This window comes from Oenanthe melanoleuca, chromosome 5, assembly GCF_029582105.1.
Source record: "Oenanthe melanoleuca isolate GR-GAL-2019-014 chromosome 5, OMel1.0, whole genome shotgun sequence".
In the NCBI taxonomy this organism is placed as follows: domain Eukaryota; kingdom Metazoa; phylum Chordata; class Aves; order Passeriformes; family Muscicapidae; genus Oenanthe; species Oenanthe melanoleuca.
The window spans coordinates 36,923,397-36,950,566 of NC_079339.1; the positions used below are offsets into that span (position 1 = coordinate 36,923,397).

The 27,170-nt window shown below is 37.2% G+C and overlaps 1 long non-coding RNA gene across 1 annotated transcript; it reads left to right on the plus strand.

Moving 5' to 3' along the window:
* The first annotated feature begins 3,617 nt into the window (after positions 1–3,617).
* Positions 3,618–25,134, plus strand: LOC130253585 (uncharacterized). The gene is made up of 3 exons (XR_008840582.1): positions 3,618–9,793; positions 10,517–10,639; positions 25,060–25,134. It is a non-coding gene; the product is annotated as an uncharacterized LOC130253585 (long non-coding RNA).
* Positions 25,135–27,170: the final 2,036 nt, after the last annotated feature.

A 27,170-nucleotide genomic window follows, 5' to 3' on the forward strand; every position in this document is an offset into this window, starting at 1 on the left:
CAATGCATGTACCACTGGAGGAAGTATTTTGGTTAGCATGTCTTTCTGTGACCTTCCACCCCACCTGGGACATCTTTGGCTGGACTAACCTCAAACTGGGAATGTCAACTCCTCTGTTGCAATTACTTAGAAAGTATCTTTAAACACTTCAAGGTCAGTATATGATTAAAAAACCTTCCATCTTGTTGATCTACCAAATACTTTAGAATGATGGCCCAACACTCTAGTTTGTGGGATAACATGTATTTCTGCTATAAGTGCACTTTTTCACCAATAAGGTGAAAGATTCACCTTTAAGGTGAAGGGAGCCCTGGGGCTGGAGACAATTGTATTGTGTATAATGAGATTTCTGCAAGAAAAAACCTAAATGTTGTAGAGAACATATGAATGGACAACCTGAAGAAAAGAGTAAGGTTTGTGCTTTGCCTTGGACTGACTGAAGCATTTATTTGCTGAATTTGTACAGAGGAAGCTTTTCTTTTTGAGGCTGCCTTACACAATAGGAGAACTTATCTTACAACTGGAATTAAAATTTATAAGGGTTTTTATTACAAACACACACAACTTTTAAGCAATGGGCTTGAAATCCAGGCCTTCAACAGCATAGTCTGAAATGTCATATGCATACGTCAGCTCATGATGCTGGAAGAGAAGAATATATGTGGGGCACAGGATTTAGCCATTCCACAGTAAATGAAATAGGACTTTAAATGTTATGACTTTTAGCATCTTTTATAAAAGTTAAGCCTCGCTGCTCTTTTCTTGGAAAACTATGACAGTGATACAAAATTCACCTGTTTGATATGTTATTATAATTTTTCTTCAAGCCAGCATTGAGCTTTAGTATGTAATACAATCTAATACTGTATAATAATTTAAATCTGTTTAAATTGCTTTTGTAATATAAATGTTTTAAGTATAATAACAATTACTTTAACAAGTGTTTCCTGATTTCAGGCATGTGTAAAGAAGATAGGGTATGTAATGTAGCTGACCAGATAACTGCTTTTACAAATTATATTCATTCTTCTTTATTTCGCTGCAAAATGAAGAGAGTTCAGTGTAGTTCAAGGAAAGCATTGTGATAAACAGACAGCTTAAATGTGAGCAGTGTAAAGAGCAGCAGCTTGCAGAAATATTGCTATAGATACTAAGACCGTATCCTGCCTCGCTACGGACCACACATAATTGAATCATGTTCAATAGAAGGCCATTACAAAACAGTGCTGATTTGCAATGCTAATATGGTGAAGACAGCTGTCACTGGGAATTAAATATGATCATTCAAAGCCTGAATAAATGAGGTGCCCATTATCTTCTGGCTCTGCTACAGCCTGCTTAAAGAACACAAATAAATGATACTGTCTCAATAACCAGCTCAGTTTTGTCTTCCAGCCATAGAAATATGAAGAAGACAGAGGAAAGAGGGAGGGGACACAACAACATCAACAACAAAAAGCAGAGTCAATTTACAAAGACATACAGAAAACCAATGCCCTACGACTTCATTTGCAACAGAACAGTATTTGTGAAAAAATGGAGAAAAAGCTCTTTAACCAAGCCAACATGTTGTAGTGTAGAGCATGCATACTTATTTACAAAAAAAAACCCCAAAAACAAAAAACCAAACCAAAACATATAAAAAACCCCAAAAAACCTCCCAAAAACCAAAAAAACCCAAAAAACAAAGCAGTGAAAAAACCCAAAAAACAAAGCAGTGAAAAAACCCAGGTGTTTAAAAAACTCAGCCAATGATTTGCCAAAGAAATCAGTTAGAGATCCAAAACGTCAGATAAACAGGAACAGCATCTGTCAAGAGTGATAAAGGACATATCAAGGTGGATTTCTTTTCCTTTTATCATCCAGTACTTTTAAAGCCATAAAATATTTCAATTCAATTTTCATGTGAACCATAATCTATACAGGAAAATCCTGATCAAATGGAAGAATCCTGCATTTGTTTGAAGAAAAAATTTGTGGGAAGTTTGTGTCATTCCACAGACATAAGAAATCTCAGCAGTGATAAGAAGAAGGAAAAAAGAAAAGTTAATATAAAAATGAAGGGTATTTCTACTTCAGGTAAGACTGTCAGAGCCCACTTACTATTCCCTCGTGTAGCTAGCTCAGTGCTAAGTGTAATCTGTGAAGCTGCAGCTGGGCAGTGCAGGGAAGCAGGCGAGCCCAGGTGAGAGCTGTGCGGGGCCAGGGAGCCGCATCACGCTGGGTAGGGATGCTCTGGCTGCCTGCTCCGTGTCCTGCCCAGCAGCTGCCTGGGCTGTGGCGCTGGGCTGCCGGCACAGGGGATCACTGACAGCTGCTGTGATAAGCAATGCCTTAATTGGTATTTAATTACCAACTCATGCCTATAGAAAATGCTGTATAAAATTTGCACCTTAAAGGAGAAAGAAGAAAGAATACAGAGGAGTAACTTACAGCAGTCCTACTGACAGCAGGTGTGAAAGCACTTCTTTAGACCTGTGATATCATCAAAGAAGAGCAACATATGAAGGAGTACAGAGTTGTTTTTCTTCCATTGAAGTATTTTCCCACCCACTGCCTCTTCACAGTCTTACATTTTCCAATAGAAGAAGCAGCAGTTAGAGCCTGGAAATGTCAAAATGAGCTGGACAAAGTGGAAGGAAAGGAGCTGAGCATAATGGTGACCTAGACCACTATTTTGTGCAATGCCTGGTCTCAGAGCAAGTGACTGTTCTGGGACCTTTGACAAACTTGTGTAAGTACACAACAGGCAACAGCTTTCACAGTGGGGCTGGCTGCATATGTGAGGACATGTGCTGGTCTAGAACAGTGAGATAATTCCCAAGAAAATAAAGATATGGGCAAGGATTTGGACATTCACCATACAAAACTGGAAAAAAAAAAGTTTAGAAGGTGCATGACTGAAACATTGCATCTGACATAACATTAAATAACAGCAAGTGTAAGGCCATATATATGGCACAGGAAAGAAAATCAATAGTATGCATAAAACCTGGGGACTAGCTCTTAAAAGTCAAGTTTAGAAATATGTGGAGTTTTAAAGATAAGAAAAATAAATGTAAAGTAGCAAATTAAAGCACAGGCTGTCATTGGTGAAATATTGTAAGTGCACAAACAAAAAGCAGCAGTGTTTACAAGACACAGGGCGTTAACACATCTGCACTTGAAATGCTGTATTTGCTTGTATCCCCACATGTACTGAAATGCTTATGAAGTCATCAAGAAAGACATGTAGCAATGGAGAAAAAAACGTAATACAGTGTAAGTACAGTAAATGTAATATATGTGTAAGCACCATATCTCTCTTCTTTAGAAAGTAGAGGATTCAGGGACACAAATAAGTCAAGCTATACCTGAAGAAGTGGAAATGTTTATATTTTTGAAAGGGATCATGGATGTATGAGATAATCATGTAAAATAGGTGTGAAAGGAATTTCAAGGCCAGAATCCAGAATTGGTATCTAAAAATTTTTATATAAACTTTTCTTAAAAAAAAAGTGAAAGAAATATAGATTTGAAGTCAGTATTTTAAGTTCCTTCATCTGTCATTTACTTGACAAATATGTGCTTTGCAAACCTGTCATCTGTAAGCCACTAAATAGGGCCTGTTGTGCCCTACTGTGAGAATATCTTTAATGGATTCTCTATTTCTCAGTTTCACTTGGGGTTTAGTATTTTTTTTCCTGTTTTAAAGCCCAAGGAGTGAAAACCTTGTATTAACTGTTTTGAAACTCTGTGGGTGCAATGCAGCAGCTGTACATTCAACATCAAAGCATTTGATTATGTTTAACTGAGGGGGTTCTCCTTCCCTGCCCTATTCCTTCCTGTGTCTCAGGCATTCCCTGCAGATTTATGCATTTTATCACTTCAAGGTTTTCAAAATACATTTTAATTGCTAGGTAACTTTTTCTGTAAGACTCTTGTTGATGCACGTTTGTAATTTTTTTAAAATGTGACTGACAATGCCACAGGTGAAATGCAGCCAGAGAAGGAACCAGGGCGTGGGCAGATTGTCACACATTGCACAATCCCGCAGTGCTGTGCCCGTGCACATATCTCAGATAAGTTAAATGTGCATTTCAACCCCTCTCCTCTGACTCTGGTCCTTTTATGGTGAGACTTGGCACAGGATGCTCTCCATATGCCTTCATTCCTCTCATCTTACAGTTCCCACAGCCACGGCATTATTTTGTCCTTCTTCTCTGTTTTCTTCAGTGCTTTTATTACTAGACAGATTATTACATCCATGTAATTAGCAATTTTGCTGCCAATAGTATTGTATTTTTTACGCAGGGGCTACAGTGTTAATTTCAAAGCAGTAAATGCAAGGCTCATTTGGTATTTTTCTTCTCAGGAAGGCCTTCAAATGCCACTGGATGAATGAACAATCCTGATGCTTTACAAAGAAAAGATAGGATAATTCACAATTCTCTATTTTCAGTAAGGCGCTTAGTGTTTCCATGCATTGTAATTGTAGCATTTAAAACTGTAGACATGATAAATAGTGAGAAATTAATATTTTTGCCAAATGGAAGTATGGCTCACACATAAAGTTTCCTGCTAGCAGTGTGAAACCAAACTTTAGTGTTGTTAAATAAATGACTGTTCTGCTAATAAATGAATGTTTAAGTCAAAGCAACAATTGTAGTAGATGAGGTAAAGACGTTTTTTTACCTGGACTTCAGCATAGGATTTGACACTATTACCCACAGCATTCTCCTGGAGAAAGTGTCTGTTCATGGCTTGGACAGGTGCAGTGTTTGCAGGGTATAGAACAGTCTGAATGGGTGATGCCAAAGAGTGGTGTCAAATGAAGTCAAATCCACTTGGCTCACTATTGCTACTGGTGTTTCCCAGGGCTCAGTCCTGTGTTCAATCTCTCTTAGTATCTTTATCTGGATGGGAGTGTTGAGTGCACCCTTAGTCAGATAACACCAAGTTGGATGGAGGTATTGATCTGCTGGAGGGTAGGAAAGCTCTGCAGACAGATTTGGACAGGCTGGATCCATGGGCCAAGGCCAATTGTATGAGGTTCAATAAAGCAAAGTGTTGGGCCCTACCCTTGGAATCCAACAGCTGGTGCTACAGACTGGGGGTAGAGTGGATGCAAAGTGGAAAAGGACCTGGAGGTGAACAGCAGCTGAACATGGGCCAGTGTGTGCCCAGGTGGCCAAGAAGGCCAATGGAATCCTGACTTGTATCAGAAATAACGTGGCCAGCAGGACCAAGGCAGTGACTGTCCCTCTGCACTGGACACTGGAAGCCACACCTCAAGTCCTGTGTCCAGTTCTGGGCCCCTCAGGACAGGAAAGACACTGAGGTGCTGGAGTGTGTCCAGAGAAGGGCAACAGTACTGGTGATGGCTCTGGAGCACAAATCTGATGAGGAGTGGCTGAGGGACTTGGAGGTGTTCAGCCCAGAGAAAAGGAGGCTCAGGGCTGCTCTTATCAGTCTCTACAACTGCCTGAAAGGAGGCTGCAGCCAGGTGGGTGTGGGTCTCCTCTCCCAAGCAACAGCACAACAGGATATGGCCTCAAATTGTGCTGTGGGAGCAAAAAAAAAAAAAAAAAAAAAAATACTAGGAAATTTTTTTTCAGGCTGCCCAGAGAAGTGGGTGAGTTACCACTGCTGAAGGTATTTAAAAGGTGTGATGTGCCACTTAGGGAAAAAGTTTAGTGGTGGACTTAGCAGTGCTAAATTAACAGCTGGACTGAGTGATCTCAGAGGTCTTTTATAACCTAAATGAATCCAAATAACCTCTTGTAGCTAATTTGTTCACTTATGGTTACCTTGTCTCACCACTGAGAGACATAGAGAATCACAAAGGACTTTTATTAGAGAAAGTGACTTTAATTGGCTCTACCACATAAGAGGAATCAAGAAAGTAAGGTGCTCAGAAGAAATAGAGCACATGTCATAATTGTAAGATACATATTTGATTTGTACCAGGGGAATTCTGGGAAAAACAAAAATATGAATAACCTAAGCAAAAATTTTTAAAACCCAGGAAACTGCATGGACATATTTTAGATAAGGCAAGGGTTTTATCCCTATCTCTCTGCTTCCGTCTGGATCTTAATAACAGACTCAGTGAATATTGATTTCAAAAAATTTTGGCCTTATCTGTGACTGCATTACCCCCAGTACCTTCTGTTCCATACATCTCCCTACACTGCTGAAGGAAAAGGAACAAAGCATATATAAACACAGTATTTATCCTTTGACTTAAAATCAAAGCACTTGTAACTAAAACCAGGGAAATGGGGAGAGGAATGGAGCAATGGAGGTGTCTTGCTATCAGTAACTGGAGCACTTTCTGCATATTTCAATTCCAAGCTGAGCTGAATGCTCTCACGTTCTTGCTAATAGCCCCATTTTTTTTTTCAGATTTCTCTTCAATGCTGCTGAAATCCGGGGGAGAATTCCTGTTCATTTCAAGGTTTTAACTATATTTGTTTTCCTGTCTAGTGGTATTAAAGTACTAGAATCTAAATTTTCTAAAATACACTCTTTGTGATGCCTAGATCTTGTTGCATTTCCTATTTTATCTCGGCATCTAGAACAATTAAGAAGGAAAAGCACAGATAATGATGGTATTGCTTTCAGATAGGAATGGAATAAAATCCTTTTTGGATTATCTTCTTGATACAGTTAAGGAATGTAGCTTTGCCTATTGTGGAAACATGGTGGATTTTGGTGTTTGCGTTTTTTTTTCAGACGTGCACAACTCACAGATTAAATCAATGTTTACCATAGGAAATGGTATGTAACTGATGGAAACTAATTGCAGTGTCTCATAAACAATTATTGTTGTTAAATTTTGATCTTTATTTCTTAATTTTTGCCTATCACTGCAGAACTCTGAGATTTCACTTTTCATGACAAAAAAAGCTTCACTGTTTCTTAAAGTCCCAGTGGCATACTACCTCATAACTTTGCATCAGGGCTTCAGATATTGCTCAGTTCTTATTATCATGGTATAAAAGAGATGCTTTGAAAAATGAGCAGAACTTTATAAAATCTCTGAAACCTCTAAGTTAAGAGACCCATGTGCTTAGATCCCTACATAATCTAGCAATCATTACTCTTTTCCTGCTATGTGTGGCAGATAGATGGAGGCAGTTGGGCTAATTAAAACCCAGCATCAAAATACTGAGCCTGTTTAATGTATTTTTTTGAGCTTCTGTTGCTAATGCTGTGTATAATCTGTAATTTATTTCCTTTTCTCATTATGCATTAAACTATGAATAGGATAAGTGTTGTGTTAAAGTGTTTGTGTCGTGTTGATAAGGTTGTATTCATACCTGTGAGGCTGTAGCACAGCAGTGAGTGTTTTATCTTTACATTATGGCACTACATTAATTTTTGTATGATACACTCAAAATACTAAAAGGAATGGTAGAGGAAGGAGTAGAGATTTGTTTTCAAGTTGCATTTTTTCAGTCATTTTGTGTATTTTCCAAGTGGTCTAAACCTTGTTATAATTCCTGTCAAATTTTATTAAAAATAATGCCCAAAACTTCTAATTAATTAGCTGATTGGGGGCATAAAATGTTCTTTCTGACCATCTATTTTTATTTTTGTTTACTTTTGAAGTATGAATGGGGTGGAAAATCCTTCCACTAAAAGGCAGATGGAGATAATTGAACTCTTTTCATGCAGTCCCAGGTAGAAATCAAATCCAAGACCTAGAGGTGAAAGGTGAGCTCTGTAACTACTATACCAAACTATTCTTGGTAATTATCAGCATGAGCATAATTATTAACGTTTCAATTATACTCACAGTTTTACATCTCTCCAAGGGGTTTAACTCCACTGATTTTCAACTTGTCTTATTTTTTTGGTAGACATCCAGTTGGAACAAAGTTGCTGGATAATATTTTTGACACAAAAGGGTAACATGCTTTTCAAAATACAGGATCTATATGTTTTGTCCTCAGTGACACTTGTATGCTTCCAGATTTTGATTGCTTGGTAACACTGCTTGGCATAGTGGGTAGATTTAAATAGATTTAAATAACACTGGAAATAAAAACTTACACAGGAAATAATAAAACTGTATCCAAACTCTTCTCTTGTAAAATATATAGTTTGAAATTGAGACCTAAATTCATCCTTTAATTTTAAAATGTTACTCAATCTTTGTCTGTTTTTTAATAATTTTACATATGTTTCTTAAAATTTATTTAGTCAATGCATGAAGCCACAAAATGTATCTATTTTAAAATATTTTGTTATGTATCTAAACTTTTTCTGAGCACTCAATATTAAAATGCTTAATAAAAGGATTTATGATCAGTGGGAATCACATAAGATATTTCTGTTGTCTTTATTAATTCTATATAATCATCTTTAGTGCTTGTACTTTATGGTTGAATTTGAGTTACTGGGTATGTGAGCATCTGTGAGTAAAGGTGCTGTATTATTTTGTATTTATGGTAGTGGTACTTTCAGGAAAGGCTTATGAGAGAGACCAGCCTATTTGGAGGACAAATGGAGACTTCAGCATGAGGAGTGAGTATAACAGTAAAAGTGACTCCCATCCTAGAGACACGTGAATCAGCACAAAACAAATTAAACAAGACAACGTTAAACAGCAGCAAAGGTAGCACCCTGTACTCCTGCTTCTCATCACATGGGAGTGAAAGAAACCTTGTTTAGCAACTGTAAAATCCTTAAATCTTCACAAGAAAATGGCAAACGTCCAACAGGGCTGTAAGAGAGAAGACTACACAGCCTGTACTGAAATTGTATGGCCATTTTAATATTTTTCTGTAAGAACCATCCTTTTTAAGGTTATAAGTTGATATAAGTTACTGATGCATGAAAAACATGCTATCGCTTTGGAGGACCTTCCCTACCTCCCCAGCCCAACACCAGAATGTCTTTAGATGCTATTAAAAAATGTACTTTTATGAAAAGGTAAACCTTTGTCATTCAAGTTAAGGGGTAAAAATAAGCACTCTAATGAGGGATACAGTAGGGGCTTAAGCTATTTTGCATATATTAGTGTCATGCAAAATTTCAAAAACAACCTCACTTTCAGTTCAGAAACAGAAAAGGAAGACCAACAGATAAGGTAGGTATCTATAAACATGGAAGGCTGCAATGAGATCATCAGCTCTCTGGAAGAAGGACAATCAAAACTAACTCAATGCAGTTCTACAGCAGAGTGGTAAAAATCACTAGGAGGAATGTAAATTTCATTTACAATGCCAGGTAAAATTTCCATTATGAAATGATCACATAAGTGTCATAAAATATAAAAATTGTTTATGATTTTATGATTTTAACTGAAAAACTTATTAAAAAAATGAAACATAAGCCAAAATCACATACAAAAAATATTAGGTACCATAATGGTGCTTCCACAATTAATATAAAATTTCCAAGATGAAATTAAGGAACAAAAATGCCTTCTGGGCATATTATACCCAGAAAAACACTTTGGATTCTGAAAAGTAAAACTATCTGCTAATTTTGCCAGCACTGCCTGCAGATACAGTGTGCCATAAACCAGAGGATGCCGCAAGGAATAATGAAAAGGAGAGAAAAGGGTTGGAGATAAATGTCTACAGTAATACCGGGGACAGATGCTGTGGGATAATATTACAGGAAATACAATCTGGGTTTTGTCTTAAATGGAGGTGGAAACTGATAATTTTAGTATTCATGGATGTTGTTGAATAGGTAATTAGTCAGAATACATTCCCTTATTTTATATTACAGGTACAGATGCTGAAGAAAGCCCCTGTGAACGGGATGCAGCTATTTTTGTTGCAGCAGTATACAGGTAATTCAACATCAAATGCTTCAAAAAGTAACAAATTAATTTTCAAAACCCAGTAATCATACTAAAAGTACATCTCCAAATAAATGAGATATTTTTGACTCAACTATGAACACATTCACCATCTGATTAAGTTTTGAAACAGCTGAAGGTTGTAAAGACCAGCTAAATTTTTTACTTATTAGAGTAGTTTGAAAAAACTGGCAGCATCTTTTCTTCCTCCCCCAAGCCCAACCAACCAATATTGCCTTATCTGTTACAAAACTCACCTGATAATAGTCAGAAACACTTTATGTTTATTAATACAAAATAATTGATGTCACAATTTCTTGTCCTCTCTACTATTTTAGCAAACTAGGCAAGAATTTATTGAAAAACATTAAGATGATAACTTGTAATAGTAAAAATAAGCTGAATGAAAGAAAAATTGTGTGACTGGGAAAGATTAACAAACCTTTGAGAAGGGTTTAGAATATTTTTATGGGAAATAAACAGTAACATGTACTAAGCTGCTGAGCTTTCATCTACAAAAAACAGGTCAATTCATAGAAAATTTCTTGATCATTGCAACAAAAAATTTTTGGACTAAAGTGATTTTACCTCTGCTTCTGTAAATCTGAAAATGACTTGTTTAATTCTAATTTCCCTGAAATAAATGTATTTGAAAAACCTGCAGCTAGAGAAGTGATTGTGTATTTCAGATCTACTGTCCACTGTCGTCCCCAGGTCTATTGCCTGCCAGCAAGTCACACTATTATAGGCAGGAAGTCAAGCAGCTGGCAGAACTGTGCAGTCTCAGATATGTATTGGTGCTGCTGACCATTCTCAGCCTACCTACCCAGGAAAATGGTGAGTAAAATTGTATTTTAAATAGTCCACTGACACAGATTGCTTACTGTGTTTATGACTGATTAAATTACAGCACATTACCACTACATGAGCAGTGGATTAATCCTGAACCTGCTGATAATGGGAGACATGAGCTGCAGAACCATTTGATGGTGACTTTGCAATTAAATTTGAAACATACACACAGAGTATGTGACCATTTCATGGCTGTAGCCCTCTTTCTCTCTCCTGACATAGAACACCTGCTCACCCCTTGGTCCACCCTCTGTGTATGAGTGTGATGCTGCCTATCTCTGCAGTGCCCATGTTTATAGATAGTTGTACCAGATGGAGAAGCTGCACTGTCCCCAAAATTGATTAATGAGGCCAGCAAGGATTGGCTAAAAAAGAAGGTCAGAGTTAAATTATAATAATAGGTGCCTGAAATATAGAAACTGGAGCAAATGGATTAACTTTCTTAATAATAATAATGACATATGATGGGCAGGGTTTGAGTATATTGGCTGGATGTTATGACTCTGGGAACTTCAACATCTAAAATTACTGGGGGTAAATGGTGCTATGGAAACATGTTTAGTTACAGCTCACTAGAAATGGTTAAAACTGAATCCACTCTTTTGCAAGAATTACTTTAAAAGGCCTGACTGGCTAGTGCAGAAGAAGGAGTGAAGTTGTTATGTGGCCTTCAATTCAAGAGCAAGGCTTTGGATTTTAACAAAGGGAGGGAGTGAACGGTACAGGAGAAATGTTGTCCTAACTGCTTGCAGTTGGACAGCATGTACAGGAGGGAGCCAAGACTTTCCAAAATAATGGAATGGGGCTACAATGATAACAGGAACACTGCTCTCATTTTCTTCATCCAGATGAAGAATAAAGTCAGAGTTGGATATATTGTCTTGAGTGAGAATCTGATGAAAATGAGAAGTCTAATCCCAGAAACAGGCAATCCAATTGAAGTATAGATGCTTCTACAGGGTGCAAAATAGAGAATCTCTCAATCATCCACAATCATATTTCTGATCTTGTGTCATGTATATGCATAGGTGAGTGTACATGTACAAATGTGCATGCACAGTAGGGATGTGCATTGTCATAACTATTTCTTGCCAAGCAAATATCTACAAGCAAAGATCATTCTGCACAATAGGAATACCCTGTGTTAACAGCAGCCTCAACAGATTTAATAGAATCAGCAGGTTCTGCCTGCACTGCATGTAAGGGGCGCTGACAGCTCCTTGGCACCCCAGTTCCATTGTTTCTTACACCCTCTCTTGTATCTGATCCTGGGATGTTCAGCTCTGAAAGGACATTCTTTTCTGATCCACTTGAGAAATTAGGATTGTACTACTTATTTACTCCCTCTTTCCTACGATTACATTTTTGCTTTTAAAGTATTTGATTCCTAATTCCTTTTGATCTCATGGTTACAAATGTAGTGCTTGTGTATAACCAAAGATCCAGAGCTTCTTCATTCCTCTCCACTGTATCCAGCAAAACCAGGTCCCAGAGCAATTGAGCATTTGGAAACCTGAAGAAAACAACCTACTTTTCCTTCTATACCTCATGTTATTTCCAATGGCCTGTCAAAAAAACCATGAACACCCAAACCAAACCAAACCCAAAAACCAAACCCAAAAACCAAACCAATCAACCAACCAACCAACCAACCAACCAACCAACCAACCAACCAACCAACCAAAAACCACAAAAAACCACCCAAATAAAAGAAACAGGGCCATAATCCTACCTGAAATAGACTGTCTAATTCTATTGCCTTAAGTGTATTTTAAAGCATGTGATGATCTTGTGCTAGGACTCCTAGTCTGAGCATGTAAGGATACCTGCCTTATTTTGACAAAATTTCACTGTTTTCAGTGGGTTTTACACTGGTGGTAGCTGATAATCTGTCTGTTAGTAGCAACTAATGTGAAGAAGGTCAATATTTGCTCTTTTATTTCAATATCTTAGTTTTACAACAACCAAACAAGCTATCTCCCTTGTTCTGTCAATGTTACAGTGTTAGAGTTGATATTTTGATTACACTATGTCATTTATCTGCACAGAAAAAAAGAGTGCAGGTAACTTACAGAACATGTGTCCTGATGTTAGCTAGACGCTAACTATGTTGCTGCTGTAGATGGCTTGGCTGTATATCCATGTCTAAGCTGGACTTAGACAGCAGTTATTTATTTATGTGTTATTTTTCATCATGAAGGAGCAATATACTCAGAAATGACAACAAGAGATCTACCTTTATAAATAAAAGGATTTAAACAGTATCCCTGTATGACTGGAGAAACATATGGAGGTACCCAGAGCTCCTGCTCTTTCCATTGTCATTGACAAGAACTGGTGGTGTTCTGGGTATTTATTCTTAAACGCAAAATCTTAAAGAGTCTTGTCATGTAATTATGCTGAATGATGACATACAGCAAAATTCAAGAAAGTAGAGTCATCTTAAGTTTTTTTTCTACTTTCAACTAATTCTTCTGTACAAATAGGTATTTAAATAACATAGGCTGTAAAAGCAGCAGCACCCAGCCAGAGTGCATGTGTATAGAAACTCTCTAATATAAATTAGTGCCTTTTAAAAATCATGGTAAACTCTGTTTTCTGTAATTATAACAAACCCTAGAGTTTTACCCATGTAATAGTAATTTTTAGTGTCTTCACCATTATTTTCCTTTTTATTTATTTAACTGCAACTAACTTGAGCAGACAATGTTAAGTGGGGAAACAGATGTTGTTAAATAGTCTGTAATTATGCCTTTAGTCATCTCTTACCATCACAAGGCTCCTCCTGCAACTATGACCAGAAAGAGTGACCTAACTGATTTCACCAGCAACCCTGCCAGTGTCTGATGCAGAATAGATGGCCTTATTAAGCAATCAGAAAAAAATAAATAAATAAAAATCAACCATTACAGTGGAATAGTAATCAGCAGTGTTTATACTAGTCCCACAATGCACAATCAGAACCATGAATTCTGCTAATTGGGTACCTTTTGCATCCAGAGGTGCCTGCAATAGGAAACAAAAGGGACTTGAAAATTAATGTTTGTAGCAATTAGTTTCTGTCTAAAGGCTTAGCTTAGTTCATGGAAGCCAGGATTCAAATACAGATTATTATAGTATGTATGGTATTTAAATGTCCTCTGTCATTATTTAGCATCAAATTTAGCTCTGCAAGACTAATTTGGATTTACTCTTTAAAATACGTTTGTAGGGAATTTTTAAAGTCCCCAACTGCAAACCATTTCTTTTATGCTTTTTTATGTTGTTAACTTTTCAAGATTAAGAGTCCGTTTCAGATTCACTGTAGAGCTGATTAAATGTGTTTGCTATTGAATAGATGAGATTTGCAAATTATGTATTGAAGAATGTTGGACTATTATTTTTCACAGAATGATCTATGTTTATGGCACATTGAGGGATTTTATAGTTCATAGAAATGCAAGGACTGGAAGTTTATTATTTATAAACACAGCTACAAATTCACACCAGTGCGTAGTGGTATACAGATTCTTAAGAAGAGAGATTTAGTTATACAAATTTTGGAGTAAATTATTTGTGCATTTTCAGATGGACTTCAGTGAAAGCTGAGTGGATTATGTTAAGTTGGTTGTACCTTTTACCCTTTTCTTTCATTTGAATCTTTAGCATTTCTGATGTAATAATCTGATAGACCTCTGTTCTTCACTCCTTACCATTATAGTCTCGCTGCTGTAGGTGCTTAAAGGACAAATTAACAGTAGTACCATCCAAGTAACCTCTTCACCTTTGTATCTAAGAATCAGCTGCATGTTCTTGCTTTGCTAAAGGTGTCCACATAGTTAAAGCAGGACTTTGACAATAGCATACAAAAATGCCTAGAATTCAAGAAAATAAGCCTCAAGAAGTTATATGAAAAGAGAGGCAAAAAGTCTTAAGTCAACCCTCAGTCTTAGCTCTACTCTTTAAAGGTTACACTGAATAACGGAAGTGTATTATCTGCAATTTATTAATAAGTTGTCATCCTCATTAGTTAACTACTGTTTAATCAGTATGTGATTAACTGTGTGACCTTAAAAAGATTGTTATTAACACAAAACATTGCATTATGAAACCATTAAGTTATAGGAAAATATTGGTACTTTGAAGACAATCAGAACGTTAAGTGTGATAGTTTTTAGAGATACTATATCAACATTTCCTCTGACTGATTGCATTACATATTGATAGCAAGTATCAGTATGTAGTGCAATCAGTCAGTGGAAAATGAGTGAAATGTGAACTAATGAGAGCTAATTGTCTCATATAATAGCAAGGACACAGAATTCTATCAATTAAATTAGTCTAAGTTGAAACAACTATCAGTGTAATAATGTTGATAATACCAACCAAATTAGATGTAATGAAATAAAGGGGATGCTAAAGATCAAGGATATCCATTGGCTTCAACCCCCACCTCCTGCTAACTAGGGAGAGAGCCTCATGACTTTGGGCTCAGTTTGCTTCAAGTTCTGCCTAATGCACAGCCTGAAATATGTGGTTCTGTACTCAGGGCACCGGTAGTGGGGACTTCGTTTTAATTATCACAATTTGCATCTGGCAAATGGGGGAAGCCCTCTGGGAGGTTGAGGCAGTTAGCAAATAGTAGTGATATGACGTTAAAAACTATTGCTAACTTCAGAACAGCTGTGGGTGAGAGCAGGTGATGCGGTGGGTGAGAAGCACCAGCTTGGGCACACCAGGTGTTGGGCCTTTTGTTTTTGCCTTTGGAAATTACTGCGACTGAACACCTGTATTGTACTGTGTGATCAGAAACAATCTCATAGTGCTCAAACACTGCTTTCTCTCTCCTTGCTCAGTCTTGTTCCTTCCACCTGCTCTTACACAAGGCTTCCAAATCTATTCCAAAGTTGCTCACAAACAACAAAATCACATAGGGACTGAATGATAAGGGCTAGGTTTTCAGAGACATGCTGAGAATCCAGTAGCTCCCATTGAGGCTGAGGGAAATACTGGGATGGTCAATCCTTTGATCCCAATATTTAGTTCAAATGGAACTAGAAGCCTAACATTACCCACTTCTGGGCTTCCAGCCTCTGAAATTTTTGCTTTGCTCTGCACTGCTGTTTCAGCTCCTCACTCTCAGTCTTTCTGATTCTGTGATCTAATTCTTGGGACCAAGAGAAGCCCATTAAAGGACAAGTAAATCCATTAGTCACTTCTATAAAAGGACATGGCATTATTAACAGGAATTATCAAAATTAATAGAGAACATTGATCTGGGTTTATGCAATAAGGCAATAAAGCATTTAATTTATTATAATGATCCTGGTAACCTGATCAGTGCCAATTCCTCCTCAGTTAACATCCTAAAAGCATAATCTGATAAAATAAAAAAACCCAACCAGGGCCAGAAATTGAGTGTTCAATAAACAGTGACTTTTTGAAGTTTAAAAAGTGAAGGAACTTGATGCCCAGATTGAGTGTGAGCATTGTGAATGATTCAAAAGTGAAAACTTTGTGGTGCAGTGAAATATTGTCTGTAAAGCCCACTTTCTGCTCTAAGGCCTTTGGACCATGCTATCATGCAAGAGTTTGAGCTGGTGAGACACAGTAAAATAAGCTCACACATAGAGAGCAAATAAAGGAACCATAGAAGCAATCAGGCAGATAAACTCCAAGGCTGGCAAAACAAGAGAGAGCAAATGCATGCAACTTCAGAAGCAGAGAGAAGAAGTAATGATAAAATAGTCTGTGTGTCCAGATTTACCACAGGTAATAATTTGCTCTTCTGCAGTTTTCACTTTGCCAACCTGTAGTTACTCACATTCTAAGACAATAGAAACACAGAAAAAAGCCAGGGCCACAACACAACTCATAGGTATTACCAAGGTACTACTACTACTACTACTACTAGTACTACTACTACTACTACTCCTCCTCGTGATGTATCCTTATCTGAAAATGCAGCTCAGAGAACCATTATAGAGGGGCAATACCCCAGCAAAACTGCAAAATTTGGCTGACGACTTTCATGACGATCTTGTCAAATCTGCGACTATGTATGAATGTTTAAATTGGCCATTTCTGACTGGATGAAAGGATTTTTTTTTATCCATGACAAAGAATGTGGATATAAGAGTGTTACAGCTGAGCCATCTTGCTGATATCCCTTCCAAGAAAAATTCATCTCCTTGTATTATGTGATCATTACGTGAGAGTATTGCACTGGTACAGAAAGCTTGTGTCAGAGGAGAGGAAGGCATCTAAACCAACCACAGTGCTGAAATCACATAACTGAAAAAACATAATCACCCACTAAATGCATATTTTATTTATCATTTAAAAAGCACTTGACACCTCTTATCTCAAACATTTGGGGGATGCGGGCAGATTCAACAGAATGCCACTGAACTTACCACAGTCCTCTATCATCAGTATCAAACCACAGTGTGAAGAACAAATGAGAAGGAATGATTCCATTGGATTGGGCATTAAAAATACCCTTTCAACAGGAATATTAAGTTTATTTTGAACCTCCTGTGAAAGAATTTTGAAAGCTGGAAGGACCAGAATTCTCCAATTGTGTGCTATCTTAACTGTTCTCTGATGCATTAATGGCATGATGTTCTATACTGCTGTGACAGATGCAAGACAGCAAATTCTGGAGGTGAGAATGGGCAACTGACCAGGGACATGAATTGTCCTGATTATGTTGAGAAAGACAAGCACATATGCTGACATAGGTCCTAAAGATGAATGCTCTTTAGTAGTAGAAATACAAAATAAAATGGACTCTGAAAAACTAGTTGAGAATCCTAAACTTCGTATGAATTGAAAAACATTCAGAAAAGAAAATTGAGAAGCACTAAATGTGTAATAACATAGGGAAAGCTAGTCAACATGAAGAACAGATAGATGGTGAATGCATTGGTGAGATCACAAAGATATGAGTCAAACTAGAGAAGACTCTGGAAACTGCCACAACATCATCACAGGTCATGCTCGAATATGCAAATGTGCTTTCTGAAGTTATAATAATCAGTGAGTGAATAAATTTGTTAGCTAATTCTCGTAATACATAAGGATGAATGAAATATTTAAATTGTATAAATAATTAAATCGTAAATTTAAATTGCAAATTTAAATTGCAAATTTAAAATGTGTAAGTAAATATTTAAATTGTAGAGTCTTACATGTGATTACCAATGGTTGTTTTTGGTGGGCCTCTCAGTTCATTTCTTTTCCTTCTATTTTTCATTTAGCAAGTCTATTATCTTACCTATTTTTTGAGTTGCAATTAATTTCATCCCCCTCATCTGTTAATAGACTTTCCTTCATATGTACTTCCCCAGCCATAAAAGCCTTTTTAATCCTCCCAAGCCTCTTTTTACTTATTCTGGATTTGATGGTAATGCTGCACCATGTCCTCAATAATTAGTTATGTTGCCCCAGGAGTAGGTCAGGTAATTAAGCAGGACTTGGAACTCTGGTCTCCCTCTGCGCTCTCTTCCTGAAGACGGTTGGATTGTGGCTGTGTGCCTCCAGTCCAACCAGTAATTTTGTCCAACAAACCAGAGGGAAAAGCATTCAGCAGATACAGAGACTGATTTTCCTGCTGATTTGCACGCAGGTGATGGGTCCTGCTCTCCACACCAAACCTTTTGCTGCATGAGAGAGCAACATGCAGCAGGTAATGTAATACTTTGCTGTTTCTGTGAGCCTCAGCTTCAACGATTTTAATTTTCTTAGCCTTGAGCTAAACGAGGAAGTCTCAATGCTGTGGTGAGGCACAGAGGTACTGGCAAAATGTCACGGTCAGGCATCCTGGGAGTGAAAACAGCACCATGTCCTGGTGCACCATCCTTCTACTTTTGTCTTCATATGTCAGCTTTTTCTAATTATGTCTGAATGTTTAAGACTGGTTTGCTATAGAAATGGCTCTTCTAGGATTTACTGCATATACGTGTGTCTACATGTCTCTCTGCCTACATTTCAGTTATTTCCTTTCTCCCTTTCTCTTCTTCCCTTTCTATAATTTTTCAGCCTATTCTTCAAATCCAATCACATAGAAATAGAGAATCCAAAGATATTTCAAACACAAATGTTCAGGTAAGGAAAAAAAATCCCGTGAAATCTCCCTTAGTTTGCATCTCTTTATAATCTCAGATATAACAGCAATACTTTACAAAGACAGTGTTAAGGTTTCTTTTTCACAGGAAGTATCTGTGGTACACACACTAATTCAAACTCAATAGTCACTTTTCCTGAGGGCTCCCTTTTCATCTTAGGTTGTTTGGTTTTTAAATCAGATATCTTTTTATTTATGTCTTTCTGTTCTGTTTTCAGATAGCTTCTGAGTGCCGTTTCTTTATTTTTTTCTATGAATTAACACAGTTTCTTGTTTTGAGCAATAAAAGTTTGTAACTTGAGAGCCTCCTTAATACAAATGTACTGTATTTGTTATTCAACAGAGACATGGGAGCTCAGGTTTTCTCCATGATGGCTTTTACAAGCTGGAGAAGTAATTATCCTTCCTTGACCCTGTATGCCTTATAGTCAGAGCTGTTCTTCTGTCCAGGTTTGCTCAGTGTGTGCCATTCCACACACTTGGTGAGGCAGGAAGATTGCCATACGCGGCCAGTAGTCTGCCCTTGCATAAAATTCACCCTGTTGCACTGCATTGCCATAAAACTCTAAAGTATTGTCCACTCACCTGGTGAAACTTGTATGGGAAACCAGCGGGATGAGTTAATCTGCAGAAGGAAGGAAAATAAACTAGTTGCATATTTTCTCCATAGTTAATACCAATCAAAAATGATGGTATAGTAATGTGTCAGAATATATATCAAAATAAAGGATAAAATTCTAGATAATCTTTACTTGGCTTTTCCTACATTTTTGCCTCTATTCTTCAGTCCTGAATACTCTTGTGAAAAAACTACAGTGGTTATGACACACGAACATGATTAATTTAATGACCTAAAAATATGTTATTGTCCTCAACTGTAACTGATTTCAAGTAACCTCCGCATTTGGTTGCTGCTATGTTTTATCATGTATGTTGTGGCTCCTTTCTTTGCTCCCTTTGCTTTTGTATTGCTTTAAAAAGACAACAGAACATGCTGAGAGTTAATGTTTCGCTTGTAAAAGGTTATGGATTAAGCTCAGCTGGTTTCTCAGGCTGACACAGGGTTCATGATTAGAAGAATGAAAACAAACATGAATTGAAAATGTCACTAACCTTTATCAGGCCCTGAAAATCCCTGAGCCTGCATGACAGGAGGCTTTCCTGTTTTCAACAGGATAAAAAAGATTGAAACAAAACAGCACGGATCTTGGCTATTTACATCTTTTAATGAATGCTCTCCACGTTTGGGTCCCTTTGTCAATCTCCCAGTTTTCAAGGGTTTAGCTGTGAAAAGTGCGGATGGTATCACATACTCTTATAAACCATGGAATAGACATCTGTCTAGGATACTTTTCCCTCCAAATTATGCTGAGTGTAAAGGACCACATTTTAAGCTTCATTTACGACTATGCATGTATAAGGTAGCCAATTATCCAGTCTGAGTGTTCAGCAGCAGAAAAGCTGAATAAAACTGTCTCCACATAATAGAACCAATTTTATTTTAATAAAGTAGATCAGAGAAAAAAAATTATAAACTCTAGATGATAGTGTAGTTTGAACTTTTAAACTGTTTATTGAAAAAAACCCCAAAACTAACCAGCCTATTCACTTAAAAAATAATGAGTTCTTGCTCTAGATGCTGGGATAGAACATGCCCTGTATTAGTAAGGGTAAGAGGAACACAAAGCCAACACCAACTGGCCAGAGTGGAAACCAAAAATGTCATTGTTCTGGGATCCTTTGTTCTGTCAAGAGCACAGACCCAGGTCGAATACCTTAGATCTGCAACCTAAAGGAGACTATGGCTGCCCTTCTTCAATACTAACTCTTCCATGCATTAGACAAGAGTCAAGCATCATATTTGCCCTTCCAGACCCAGATATTCCATGCTTCCTTACCACCTTACACTGCTCAGCTGCCTTTTTTCAGTCAAATCACTGAAAACACAAAAGAATTATCAAATGTTTTTTCATCTAAGAAACAAAGGTATATGTTTCTATTCATTTTAATTTTTTTCTAGCTGCATGTTTTAGGAATAGCTGTACCATTGCTTCACTGATTTCATAGGTAACCTGAGAAAATACTTTATGGAGGAAGAACACCAGGGGATCCTGCAGCCAAATCTATTTCCTTCTCCTAATCTATAAATGTCTGGTGGATATGGAATTTTTGCCTCACAAAATCACATTTACCTTTTTCACAAAGTGAAGTGAGGCAATATAGACCCACGCTTAGTACATAATTATTTAACATATCCTACTATTTCATGGTGCTACTATGACCTGTAACTGAGATTTAATGAAGTGCTTTGGCAGAGAATTAATATTAGGGGGATCATAAACCTGTGATTTTTTTAGTCTCACTTCATCCAATTATAGCTTGTTCTTACATTACATAATCTATTTTACAGTTTTCAGTGTAGAAGCAAGAGTGAGATCTTACAACATTTAATGAGGTCTAACGCTTTTTATCTCTAGCTATTTTAGTCTTTTGCAAATACTAAGGGAAGTAATATTTGATAAAATTTCCTATGGATTCTTAATAATTTAGAACCCTAATCCACAGCTACAAAATCAGCTGAGGACTCAGTTTCTGAATGTATGTGGACATGTGGTTCTATTTATTGAAAGTGATAAACCAGATTAAGTGAGTTAACTGAAAATGAAATATATGTCTCAAAAATTATATTGAAGTATGAACTCAGGTGTAACTCAGTGACCATTGTTTTCAGTTAGAAAATACATGGGCACATCTGATTTATAGCCGAAGTAAGGAGCTAGTGATACTTGGCATGTGGAAATTACTGTTTAGCTTGGTGCCAGTTTCTGCTAAACTTTCCCAATGTACTTTTGTCTCGGTCCAAGCACTTTTGACTGTTCAATGAGAAAGGTTTCCTTCAGCAGAGAACTATGCCAACTGTTTAAAGGGTGTTTTTTCCCTAATAAAACTTTACAGCACTTCCACGTGAATCTAGTGTTTGTGAAAGGCCCTGCACTGACAGCCCAGGGAACAGAGACCCTAAGTTTGTTCACAGACCATGCACAGTGCAGACAGGGGTGGTAGCAGCACTCCTGCCCTTCTGTACTCACGCATGTTCTTCACAGCCCAAACATGATCACCTGTGGTGGATAAAAGATTGATGTGGTGTCTGATGCTATTCTGTTATTTGATTTTCATCTGAGTGCCACAGGACTGTGGCCAGATTCTAGCTGGAGAGAGGTTTTGTGGTGTGGATGCTTGCACATAACTTTCCTCTTTACAAGGTATACAGTTAGCTTCTACCAGATAGACTTCTTTTATTTTAAACCAGTTGGATTTGCACCAGTAATATCCAGTGAGTGAAACATCTTTCATTTGATCCAGCTCTATAGCTCTGCTGAAATGTGATGATTAAAGCAGTGGAGGAAATGTCCTTACAAAACAGAACTAGAATAGAAATGCTTCTGTTAGCATCACCAATAGTAGCTCTAACACAAAGTGTAAGGATAAATTTGTATTGAAATTGGTGTGCACCTCAGAAGCTGCATGCAGGGTATTCAAAGGCTGTGACTCCAGACAGCAAAGATGTTAGAGACAAGGAGTCCTTGGACTGCACACACTGAGGCTTTGTGTTTGGCATACACACCCCTTGCATGAGCTGAACAGGCTGTGCTACTGGAGCCCCAGCCTGGCCTGAGGAAATCACATCACTCATTTCCTCTAAAATGAGAGGAGGTTGGCTGATGAACACTGAGCAGCCCAATGTTGGGAGTGATGTCAAGGGACAAGGGAAAAAGACATTGCCACCACCAGAAGGTGAGGGAGGGTGTAGGGACCAAGCCAACCCAACATCCTAGGCTCAGCAGGAAAAGAGGTTCAAGGATTTTGGGCAGTCTTAGGCAAGAAAATCGGTATGAAAGTGGTTCATCAAAGACATGGTACCTCTAAGTACAAAAATTAGCACAGCTCTGAGGAAATACAACAACTTTTTAATAGATATCTTGAAAATTTAAGCGTTTTTCAATGCATATGATGCAAATTATGGCTAAGTTTTGTGGACTGCTTTTAGTAAGTTAAGAGAAGAAATTGTGGCATTTTTGAATTTATTTTGTTTCCTTGAGAATTTTTGAAGTTACATGAATTATGGTCTGTGAAACAGTCATGGTGAAGTAATCAACATTTTCACCAAGACTTTAAAATACAGGAGGAACGAAACACTTAGGCATGGAAAATGCACTTCTCCTGGTCTGGCACTGGCATTTACTGGAGCTCAGGGGAATACTTTCTAAGGAAAAAAAACCCCTAAACTTCTAATTATTTGTGTGAGTAATATAAAGATTACTGGCTCTCTTGAGGTACTGTCCATTGTGAACTGAGATTAAATGCCTCACTTCACATTTTCCTGGCAATTCAACTCTGAGAGACTCCACTCTTCATTACTAATTTCCCTTAAAGAATTATTTTAAACTCTTAAACCTCAATTAATTTGAGATTGGATTCAGTAAAACTGACTATGTTTAGAATTAAATGCAACAAAGATAAAGAACTTATTTTACAACAGAGTTGTATTTTGTGATAGTACTATTTTAATGTATGCATAAAAATATGGTCAAATATTTCCTTATTTTCTTCTATGCTCTACTTGTACTTCTGAAAGACCTATTGGAATCTTGTAATAATTTTTATGCTTAATTTTGCATATATTGAGAACTGGAAGAAGAAGAGTTTGGGAGAAATGGTGTCATTCAGCTGTCCACCAAAATCCCACCTAAAAAGCACCCTTCCTAGACAGCCCTGAAATTTCTGTGTATTTCCAAACTGCAGTTTGTCTTAGACAAGCTTATTTCATTGCATTTCATGTTATGGTTCTCTCCAAATGCTTTGTACACAGTACCCACATATGTTGTCTTATATAGAAGGTCTTGATGGCAAGTCATGTCAAGTAATTCTGTTCATGATCCATAGCAGGGTTATTACAGATTGATATGTGATGGTGTCTTGGATTCCTGGTGAAACAATGTCATTTAGGATATGAACCTGCATACACACACAGTACTGGGAGGATAATTATATTTGGTTTAACAACACTGATTTGTTGAAACAGGCTCATTATCTGGCCTATAATTTACAACCTGAGTTTAATGTGTCCTTTTCTCTCTCATTTCTCTTCCTCTTCCTTGCACTCTCTCCTTCTCATCCCCTCATCCCTGCCCTCTTTCCGTCTCTCTATGAAATCATGGACAAGTAGCAGAAGCCTGAGCTACCATCTTTGCTACAGTTTGAAAGATGACTACATGCAACTAACACTCCCTCAGCTTTGTGTAGCATCATCAGTGACTTTAGAGGCCTCTGTGCCGTGTACTGTCCTTGGGACAGTGTCACTGAGGTAGCAGAGAACTCTCATAAATCTGGGCCACACAAAAAAAGGACTAAGCTTCCACTGTGCTTTGCTCCCCATAAGGGATGCCTAGATGTGTTAGGGCCAGCAAAAACTCCCTGTGCACTACTTACAGTCTCAAAATAGAGCTTATGCTGCATATAAGTGGCTCCAAAGACTTATTCTGGCCCTCTGTGCTGGAATGAGTGCTGTGCAGCACGCGTGCAATGACTGCATCCTGATGAGGAGTGGTGTCATCTGACGCTAAATGACAAGGCAGCAAACCAAACACAGGAAGGTCTTTGCTTGCTGCAACAGCTGCTCCCGCTGCTAATTGATGCTGTGTATCCGTGGCATCATCCCAGTGCTTATTTTAGGCTGTTTCCAGCTGTGAAGGTTTTTGTCTCACAGCTAGTGGTATCTGTGCAGCTGGCAGAGCGAGGTAAAAATAAACACAACTAATTCAGAAAAGCAATGAGGAAAATGTACAAAGAAATGTAAAAATAATGTAAGTCAAGGTTATTTGGGAGAGATATCTGAGTTTGAGTGCGGAGCGATCAATTTGGCATGGAAAAGGGCTGATCACCTGCCTGTGACTATCAAGAAAAATAAAAGATTTTAAAGTGAATTTGGGACTTATTAAATTTGTTGGATGATGAAATTTTCCAAAGACCAAGCTCTGATGGCACGATTGACAGTTCCCCTACAATGGCCTACACATATACTTAAACACTTACTGTGAAGGAGGCATTTTGAAGAATGAGAATATTATCTATTAATATATTATTCTCATGAACTCTTTGCTTCTTTCTTCAGTAATAGTTAAGCAAGTACTGCTAATTAGAGGCCTTTCTCCCCAACTTTTAATTTGGATAATTCACCTTAAGAAATAAAATTTATACCATCAAACTCACTTCTCCCCTTTCCTCACCTCTCTTACAGTAACACCCAAGTTAAAACAGCATTAAGGATGGCTGCAAAGATAATATGCAGACATGAGACCCTAACCACTTGCTGCCCCTATATGGAAGGTAAGACAAAACCAACTGCTCTGCAGGTCCTGTCCTGCAGCTGAATATCAAACCTGTTTGAAATCAGCCTTTGTATAGGCAATTTTAGAGAAAAAATATTGAAGTGGATTTCCCACTAATTCTTTATAATATTTAGATGTTCTGACTATTGTAGGAACCTTGGTATTGGAAAATTGTCATGAAGAGAAAATCTGAGAAAACCTACTCCCTGAGTATTCTGTTTATATGCTTCTAGTGATCTTATCTACTGGTCAAAACAGCTATAAATATGTGTAACCACTATTATTTTAGACCTCACGAAACATCTGAATGTATGTAGTTCTGGAAATTTGTCTTGAACTTTAGTGACAAGGAACATAAATACTTATACAGTTCAAATATATTCCAAATACATGTTTAAGTTTCCTGGGAGTTTCCCTCCTTAAAATTTGAATAGAATTTGATTGATTTTATTTCAGTTTTTCCAGAGATATTTGTAGTTTAAAAAAAAATGCTTGTAGTTGGCCACTGTTTTGTGAAAAATGTAGGTGATATGTTTGTTAATGCCAAAACCATCATGTAGTTTCATTAACTTAGTAAATTAATTCTGATTTTCCAGAGGGAAATATATCAATTAATGTTTTGTCTCAGAGTTATGGATATACCACCACAAGCAGTACATCAGTTTTGTGAGTGAGATTATAGCCTGAAAATGCTGACCTTTGCTCATTTAAAATATTTAACATATTTCTTCTTGCCAGAACTTAGGGAACTGGCATTCCCAGGTCAGTCACATTACCTAGAATGCAAATGTGTTTTACTTACAGTAGCAAGACATGAACTAACAGGAAGGTAAAATAAATGAACTTTACTTGATTTTATCAAGTTGTTTTACTTGATAATCTTTCTCAGCTATTTTATTTGCAATATCGTTAAGTGTTTTCTTAATGCATTCTGATCTGTTTCGTAAGGAGAAATGCTACCTAGAAACACAGAAACAAACATTGCAACATAAAAGAAGCAAGTTCATAAAATAATATTTAGTTAATCTGCAATAACAGAGAAGTCCCTACTTTATATCTTTGTTTCACGATATCCATTTCCTACAGTTTCCAGTAAGTTTGGATCCTACACTGGTGTAGAGATATATTAATATTGTTATATGACAGTGGAATATGATATGGAATCATATCCCTTTATATATGCTTTAAATCGAAGTAGTTTGTCAAGCATCACCACATTTATATGGATGAATTTAATATAAATATTGATAATTGATATTGATTCATATATTGATCAATTTAATTTAAAAATATTTTAAAGTAGTTATAATTCATTTAAGTTTAATATTCCAACACAGTGGAATAGTATTAAGTAGGAAAGAAATTTGTCACCCTCCACTCAAAGGAATATTTTAGTGTTCTTACTCAGGAACTGCTCAATTATAGATATGTGAGTAAATAAGGAGAAGTTTTATATCTGCTCTTATCTAATATTCAAACATCTTCAGCATAAAAAACTCATCCTTTTTTATTTCTAGAGAAAAGTATGAGTGAAGCTCATTATAAATGGATTTACACTCAGTAAATCCTGGCTGGTAATGGGACTTCTCTTGGGAAAAGACTGCAGAATGGTTAAACTTTCAAAGACATTTATTAAAATTTAGTAAGAGAATTTCGTTTGCTCTGGATTCATGATTTTGTTCAGAGCATTATTTTAAAATGTGTGCTATTTTAAAAAACCTGGACAATGTTCTACCTGTGAACGAAGCTTTCCAAAATACTTTGCACAGCCAGAGGATAGATGACATCTGTCTAGTGCTAGAGGAGATTTTGTCATTGATGCTGCTGAGACCAGGATTTTATTCAGTGAGTTTGCATTTTGATTTAGGGTGGGACATAGAGTTGAGAGCTCACATAAGGATGCAGCTCCTGTAAAAGTCACTTGCTGCCTGCCAGGTTGCTGCTTTGCAGCCTGTGAGAAACACTAGTGCCAGTATAAGCAGAAAAGCATCAAAGTGTAATTTACACAACTCCTTAAACT